Source organism: Macadamia integrifolia, chromosome 14, assembly GCF_013358625.1.
Source record: "Macadamia integrifolia cultivar HAES 741 chromosome 14, SCU_Mint_v3, whole genome shotgun sequence".
NCBI classification, from domain to species: domain Eukaryota; kingdom Viridiplantae; phylum Streptophyta; class Magnoliopsida; order Proteales; family Proteaceae; genus Macadamia; species Macadamia integrifolia.
Window position 1 is genome coordinate 9,370,102 of NC_056570.1, and position 8,984 is coordinate 9,379,085.

The window sequence follows — 8,984 nt, forward strand, 5'->3', positions numbered from 1 at the left end:
CCACAGCACACAGCAAAGGCAGTCATCGGAGCCAACGTGCCTTGATGGTGAATTTCACATACCAGGCCTATCTTGGGCATGCCATATGGCTACAGGTTCTGGCAGCAGCTGTGGGGGCACAATAGCACAAGGCAGGAACCCTTATGCACCTAACAGCCCAGGGAGGCAGGCAGCGGTGTGCAGCAGAGGGACTGAACATCGGGACGCATTGGCCATTTAGTTGTTTTCAAATGCCATGCCTCTTGAAAATTCCGTTCAACTATGGACGCATGTGGCAGTAATTGTGAGGGCATGGTAGCGAAAGGTAGGGAGCCATGCGCACCCAGCAGCACACTGTTTTAGGCAGTTGTGTGCGGGAGATGGGCTGATGAGCCATATATACTTATTTTCACATACATGCCAAGCCTTTGTTGGGCTTTTTATACAGCTACGAGCGCAGGTGGCAACAACTGTTGAGGCATAGAGGTATATAGTATGCAACCATAAGGGCCGAGCAGCACGCTATGGCAGGCCACAACCCACATCAAGGGCAAAATCTTTGAAACCGATGTACCATGCAGGTGTTTTGCACATGCCATGCCACTCTTGGGTATGGTGTACGGCAACAGACGCATGTGGCTGTAGATGTGGAGGCACAACAGTGCAAGGTAGGCAGCCATGCGTGCCTAGCAGCACACAATGGCAAGCAATTGTGTGCGACAGAGGGGCTGACCAACGGGACGGACGCACCATATACATGTTTTCACATGCCATACCTTCATTGGGCATGCTGTGAGTCAACGGGCATATGTGGCAGTAGAAGTGGGGGTGTGGCAGCGCATGGCAGGTAGCCATGTGCGACCAGTAGCCCACGGTGGCAGGTAATGCTGTGCGGCAGAAGGGGTAGCATTGTGCGATAGAAGGGCTTACCATTCTCAAGGACGTGCACCTTTGTTGGGCATGATGTGCACGATTGGCACATGTGATAGCAGCTGTGGGGTCATGGCATGCAAGGTAGGCAGCCATGCTCATCCATCCGCACGCAATGGCAAACCTCAGAGCACACCAAGGGCCAACTCTTCGAAATCGATGTGCCATTTCACTTTTTTTCCCATGCCATGGGTTTTGGGTTTGCCTACCATGCCTACCATGCCTACTCATTGTCTGGTGCCCTGCTATGTGGCCCCTCAAAAATCTCCTGGGGAGAGTGGCACCCCCCTCCCTCAAGGTAGCTCTTATGCTCTTTGGCCCTTTCCAAAAGGAGACATGACCCCCCATAAAAAGTATATCGGACTATTTTTTGAGCTTCAAATATCCAAATCAAATGAAACTTGGTTTGAAATTAGAGAAAATTCCAAAGATTATTTTCATTTAAAAATCATAGTTTTCTAATAAATATTTATTTATTTTATTAATTTTTTAATATTAAAAAACATATTAAATTCAAAAAACTATGAAAAATTTATTTTAATGTATTTTTCTGAAAACTAAATTTCGAATGTCTTCCAAAGGTTGATAGAATGTTCTGAAAATATATTGGACTATTCCAACATATTTTGATATTTTCTAATATTTTATGATTGAAACATTATGAAAAATACCTAAAAAAATGGAAATACGGGGTTTAAGTGAAAATGATTGTACTTTGAGGGCCAAATATCCAATTGCAATGCTTTTCTAACCCAAAGGGATGTTTTGCACAACATGACTTAAAGACCCAAACTATGTTGTGCGGGCATGGCCTTAACGTGTGTAGCAGTCGGTGCCTCGTGTGCAGCTGAAGGCCGCAAAGGGGCCTCTGTTGCATGGGCCATGGGGACCACAGCAACACCCATGTGTGAGCCATGTGCGTGCAGCTATGTGCATGGAGGAATGCAGACATGGGCACAGAAGTGCAGCAATTCCTGCAACCTTGCGCACACCAAGTGCTGAAATACCCATGGCATGTGCGGCCATGCCAGCCATCATGATCACCGCATGGGCAGCCATACCAGCAAACTTGCACGCGGTAGTGCATCCATGCACGTGGCGGTGTGGCGGTGCAGCCGTGCTTGCGACCTCGTGCGTGGCATGTCCTGTAACTCCCAAAACCAAGAGCGCGGCAAGGCAACGATGGGCGTGGCACATGCAGCCATATATGCAACCAAGAGGGCGGTGTGTAGCAACGCATGCAACCTTGCGAGTGGTAGGGCAGCCATGGGCGCGGCATAGGCGGCCATACCCACAACCTTGTGAGTGTTAGTGTAGTCAAGCGCGCGGCATGTGCGACGATGAACGTAACCTTGGGCACGGCTGTGTAGCCATCTGGGTGTCATATGCGGCCATGCTTGCAACTTTGCACGCGGCATGTTTGGCAATGCTCGCAACCTTGTGCAGGACATATGCAGCCGTGGTCGCAACCATATGTGTGAAAGTGCGGCACGGGCAACAGCCTAGCGTGCGTAGCTTGCACCATTACACGCAGCCATGTGCGGCCGTGCCTGCCACCTTATGTGCGGTTGTGCACCCTTTCCCACAACAATATGCGTTGTTGCTTGCCACCTTACACGTGGTGGTGCACCCTTGGCCCCAGCCATGTGCGCACGGTAGTCTGCCACCATGCATGCGCCTTGTGCAGCCGTCCGTGCGGTATAGCTGCCTTGTGTACTGCCTTCATATGCACTTAGGCACACTTAGGGGGGCACGCGTAGGTATAGTCATTGGCACGTATATGTGCACACTTGCGGCATTCAAAAGCACACTTAGGCAACATTTGGGGCATTCAAAGGCACAATTATGCAACACTTGGGCTACACTTGGGTGCATGCGTAGACACACTTATTCAACACGTTTGGGCACGTATAGGCATAGTTAAGGGGACACTTGGGGCATTCAAGAGCATGCACAGGCACACTTGGGTGCACACTTAAGCAACAGTTGTGGGCATGCATGGGCACATCTAGGCAACACTTGGGCCATTCATTGTGCACTTGTAGTCAACACTTGGGGTGTTGTGCGGCCATTCAATGTGCACACATGGGCACATGTAGTCAACACTTGGGGGCATGCATAGGCACACACTTGGGCCATTCAAGAGCACGTTGTCACAGCTTTAGACCTTTCTAAGCAATTGCGCCGGCACTTAGCACTTCCACTTGTATTGCACTAGAGAACTCTTGAGTACAAGGCTTGAGAACTCACTTGCTCGGTTGAACACTCTTGGATGGTCCTTAGTGAGTGTCTTTTCCAAATGAGGCAACACCTATTTGTAGGCATCCCAAGTTATAATGGATGACTAAGATATTTACAAATGTCCTCCATCCAACGGTTGGCGAGGAAAATAGAAGCTTCCCACCTCCTTAATGGAGAACTCTAGAAATCTCTCCTAAACTATCTCCTATAAATATCTTCTACAAATATCTACAATAAAATATCTAGAGTTACTACACCTTTGTAGAAAACTCTAAACCTTGGACCATACTTAGCCCAATGGCCTAAGTCTATGGACCTATGTTGGGCAGGTCGTGACAACGTGTACACTTAGTGGCACTCAATGTGCACACATAGGCACACTTCACTTGGGTACCACGCATAACCATACTCAGGAAACCGTTGGGGCAGTTAACACTTAGGGGCATACCTGGGGCCATGCGTGGACAATCCTAGCCTCAGTAGGGTGTGGGGGGTAGAATTAAAAATATTTTGGGGGAATGAAAAGGGGAAAAGGATGGGGGGACGAATCGATGCGACACAGGGCTGAATCTCAGTGGATCGTGGCAGCAAGGCCACTCTGCCACTTACAATACCCCGTCGTGTATTTAAGTCATTTGCAAAGGACTCTACCCATCACCCGACAGGAATTACTCTTCAAGGCAGCCCATATAACACGTCCACTGCGGGGGCTTGGCTAATGACACGTGCCTCTAAGGGCCGGAGGGCCCCTACTGCGGGTTGGCAAATGAGCAATAGGCATAGGTGTCGCTTCTTTAGCTTGGATTCTGACTTAGAGGCGTTCAGTCATAATCCGGCGCATGGCAGCTTTGCGCCACTAAATTTTCAACCAAGCATGATGACCAATTATGTGAATCAATGGTTCCTCTCGTATTAGGTTGAATTACTAATTCGACACTGACATTAGTAGGGTAAAACTAACCTATCTCATGACAGTTTAAACCTAGCTCACGTTCCCTATTGGTGGGTGAACAATCCAACACTTGGTGACTTCTGGTTCACAATGATAGGAAGAGCCGACATCGAAGTATCAAAAAGCAATGTCGCTATGAACGCTTGGCTGCCACAAGCCAGTTATCCCTGTGGTAACTTTTCTGACACCTCTAGCTTCAAATTCCGAAGGTCTAAAGGATCGATAGGCCACACTTTCACAGTTCGTATTCATACTGGAAATCAGAATCAAACGAGCTTTTACCCTTTTGTTCCATACGAGATTTATGTTCTCGTTGAGCTCATCTTAGGACACCTGTGTTATCTTTTAACAGATGTGCCACCCTAGCCAAACTCCCCACCTGACAATGTCCTCTGCTTGGATCGCCCCGCTAAGGGGGGGCTTGGGTCCAAAAGGAGGGGCAGAGCCCCACCTCCGACTCACGGAGTAAGTAAAATAACGTTAAAAGTAGTGGTATTTCACTTATGCCATTTCTAGCTCCCACTTATCCTACACCTGTCAAGTCATTTCACAAAGTCAGACTAGAGTCAAGCTCAACAAGGTCTTCTTTCCCCTCTGATTCTGCCAAGCCCATTCCCTTGGCTGTGGTTTCGCTGGATAGTAGACAGGGATAGTGGGAATCTCATTAATCCATTTATGTGCGTCACTAATTAGATGACAAGGCATTTGCCTACCTTAAGAGAGTCATAGTTACTCCTGCCATTTTCCCCGAGCTTGGTTGAATTTCTTCACTTTGACATTTAGAGCACTGGGTAGAAATCACTTTGCGTGAGCATCAGTTGGGACCATCGCAATGCTTTGTTTTAATTAAATAGTCAGAATCCCCTTGTCCGTACTAGTTCTGAGTTGATTGTTTGATGCCCGGAGAAGGCCCATGAGGGGGCCATTCCCAGTCCATCCCCCGATCGGCATGTGGTGACCCACTCTCACTGTGAAGGTAGCTCGAGCAGTCCGCTGACAGTCGACGGGTTCGAGAATGGGACCCCCGTGCCAAACCCTCAGAGCCAATCCTTTTCCCGAGGTTACAGATCCATTTTTCTGACTTCCTTTGCCTACATTGTTCCATCGACCAGAGGTTGTTCACCTTGGAGACCTGATGCGGTTATGAGTACGACTGGGCATGATCGACACTCGGTTCTTTGAATTTTCAAGGGCTGTTGGGGGCACACCGGACACCACGCGATGTGTGGTGCTCTTTCCAGAGTGGGCAAGCTGTTAAACAGAAAAGATAACTCTTCCCGAGGCCCCCGCCAACATCTCTAGACTTCCTAACGTTGACGTCAACCGCCACGTACCGATTTGGGAATTTTAACCCGATTACCTTTCAGAGCATGCATGAGTACACGCTCTCTGACGGGCTTCCCCCATCCCTTAGGATCGACTAACCCATGTGCAAGTGCCGTTCACAAGGAACCTTTCCCCTATTCGGCCTTCAAAGTTCTCATTTGAATATTTGCTACTACCACCAAGATCTGCACCGACGGCCACTCACGCCCCAAGTTTTACGACAATCGCCGTGCCCTCATGCTCATTTGGGCTTGGCAGTTGCCCCGACGATCAGGTATAGGTTACGCGCTTTAGTACCATCCATTTTTGGGGGCTAGTTGATTTGGCAGGTGAGTTGTTACACACTCCTTAGCGAATTTTGACTTCCATGACCACCGTCCTGCTATCTTAATCGACCAACATCCTTTGTTGGTTCTTGGTTAGTGTGCAATCTGGCACCATAACCCGGCTTTCGGTTCATTCCGCATCACCAGTTCTGCTTACCAAAAATGGCCCACTTGGAGATCTTGATTCCATGGCGCGGCTCAATAAAGTAGCCATGCCATCCTACCTATTTAAAGTTTGAGAATAGGTCGAGGGCGTTGTGCCCGCGATGCCACTAATCATTGGCTTTACCCGATAAAACTCGCCCGTGGGTTTTAACTATCCTGAGGGAAACTTCGGAGGGAACCAACTATTAGACAGTTTGATTAGTCTTTGGCCCCTATACCCAAGTCAGATGAACGATTTGCATGTCAGCATCACTGCAGGCCTCCACCAGAATTTCCTCTGGCTTCTCCCCACTCAAGCATAGTTCACCATCTTTCGGGTCCCGACAGGTATGCGCTCACTCAAACCCTTCATAGTAGACCAAGGTTGGTCGGTGGGCAACCCACAAGGGGATCCCACCAGTCAGCTTCCTTACACCTTACGGGTTTTGCTCGCCCATTGACTCGCACACATGTCAGACTCCTTTGTCCGTGTTTCAAGACAGGTCAAATGAGGATCCCGACAGGCTGATGCTCGAAGCATGCAATTGCCAATAGGCATACCATCCAGGCGCACACTGCCTACCATGATCGCAGCGACGACATCTCCTCAGGTATAACGTGACAACCTGGGCTTGGGATGCCATCGCAATCCACATCAGTCCACGCCTCGAGTCGACCGATGAAGCGGCTATTAACTGTTCCACATCCGTCTGAGATGCATCACCGGCCCCCATCCACTTCTCTCCTGACAATTTCAAGCATTCTTTGACTCTCTTTTCAAAGTCCTTTTCATCTTTCCCTTGCGGTACTTGTTTGTTATCAGTCTCTCGCCCATATTTAGCCTTGGACGAAATTTACCACTCAATTGGGGCTGCATTCCCAAACAACCCGACTCGCCGATAGTGCCTCGTGGTGTGATAAGGTCTAGACATGATGGGGCTCTCACCCTCTCTGGCACCCCCTTCCAGGGGACTTGGGCCCTGTCTACCACTGAGGACGCTTCTACAGACTACAATTCAAACGATAAAGCCACCCGATTCTCAAGCTGGATCTTCTCGGTTCGCTCGCTGTTACTAAGGGAGTCCTCGTAAGTTTATTGTCCTCCGCTTATTGATATGCTTAAACTTAGCGGGTAGCCCCGCCTAACCTGGGGTCACAGTCAAAATGCCATCGAATGGCAATTAGGGTCACCAGAGCCCAATGGGAGCAGAACACGCACACGATGTTCGAACAATGGCAAAGTGGCTTGAACCACCACTCATTGTGACGCTTGCCACACAAGGGGCCCTTGACTTTGGGCCGATCGCACCTCGAACAGAGACATGGGGGGCCAATCTTCGCTCCGCACCACCACCACAAGGGGTAAAGGAGGTGGGGCAATATGACGCATCATGCCCAGGTAGGCGTGCCCTCAGCTCAATTGCCTAGGGCGTAACTTGCGTTTAAAGACTTGATGGTTTATGGGATTCTGCAATTCACACCAAGTATCGCATTTTGCTATGTTCTTCATCGATGCAAGAGCTGAGATATCTATTGTTGAGAGTCATTAAGATAAGATTCGGATCTAAGATGACCACACCACACCAAAGGCATAATGATGTCATGTCCTTTCTGTTACGAGTTCCTTGGCGCCGACAGCGTCAGTGGTTGTGTTTGGGTCGAATGCTACAGAGGATTGTAGGCCAACTTTTACAAGGGTCAGGAAGGAAGGATCTCACGCTCCTACGCCCTACCTTGATGGCGCAACACAACATGTTCACGGGTCTCGCTGGGCAAGTATTGACAATGATCCTTCCGCAGGTTCACCTACAGAAACCTTGTTACGAATTCTCCTTCCTCTAAATGATAAGGTTCAGTGGACTTCTCACGACATCGACGATGGTGAACCACCCATGTTGCTGCGATCCGAACACTTCACTGAACCATTCAATCGGTAGGAGCGACAGGCAGTGTGTATAAAGGGCAGGGACAAAGTCAACGTGAGTTGATGACTTACGCTTACTAGGAATTCCTCATTGAAGACCAACAATTGCAATGATCTATCCCCATCACGATGAAATTTTTAAAGATTACCCGGGCCAATCGACCAAGGCTATAGACTCGTTGAATACATCAGTGTAGCGCGCGTGTGGCCCAGAACATCTAAGGGCATCACAGAACTATTATTGCCTCAAACTTCCGTGGCCTAAACAGCCATAGTCCCTCTAAGAAGCTGGCCGTGGAGGATCACCCCACATAGCTAGTTAGCAGGTTGAGGTCTCGTTCGTTAACGAAATTAACCAGACAAATCACTCCACCAACTAATAACAGCTATGCACCACCACCCATAGAATCAAGAAAGAGCTCTCAGTCTGTCAATCCTTACTATGTCTGGACCTGGTAAGTTTCCCTGTGTTGTGTCAAATTAAGCCGTAGGCTCCACTCCTAGTGGTGCCCTTCCGTCAATTCCTTTAAGTTTTAGCCTTGCGACCATACTCTCCCCGGAACCCAAAAACTTTGATTCAGAGTCCTAAAAGCAACACCTGTCGATCCCTGGTTGGCATCGTTTATGGTTGAGACTAAGATGGTATATGATCGTCTTTGAGCCCCCAACTTTCATTCTTGATTAATGAAAACATCCTTGACAAATGCTTTCGCAGTGGTACGTCTTTCATAAATCCAAGAATTTCACCTCTGACTATAAAATACAAATGCCCCTGACTGTCCCTGTTAATCATTACTCCGATCCTAAAGGCCAATGCAATAGGACCAAAATCCTTTGATGTTATCCCATGCTAATGTATCCAGAGCATAGGCTTGCTTTGAGCACTCTAATTTCTTCAAAGTAACAGTGCCAGAGGCATGACCTGGCCAATTAAGGCCAGGAGCGCATCGCCGACAGAAGGGACGAGACGATTGGTACACACCGTGAGGCAGACCGATCGACCCATCCCAAAGTCCGACTACGACCTTTTTAACTACAACAACTTAAATATATGCTATAGAAGCTGGAATTACCATGGCTGCTGGCACCAGACTTACCCTCCAATGGATCCTCGTTAAGGGATTTAGATTGTACTCATTCCAATTACCAGACTCGAAAAGCC

The 8,984-nt window shown here is 48.6% G+C and overlaps 2 non-coding genes across 2 annotated transcripts; both read right to left on the bottom strand.

Annotated features, from left to right (window-relative positions):
- Nucleotides 1-3,693: 3,693 nt before the first annotated feature.
- On the bottom strand, nt 3,694-7,054 carry LOC122062242. The gene has a single exon (XR_006134866.1). It is a non-coding gene; the product is annotated as a 28S ribosomal RNA (ribosomal RNA).
- A 233-nt stretch (nt 7,055-7,287) lies between these two features.
- Nucleotides 7,288-7,443, bottom strand: LOC122062254. The gene has a single exon (XR_006134876.1). It is a non-coding gene; the product is annotated as a 5.8S ribosomal RNA (ribosomal RNA).
- Between the last annotated feature and the right edge of the window lie 1,541 nt (nt 7,444-8,984).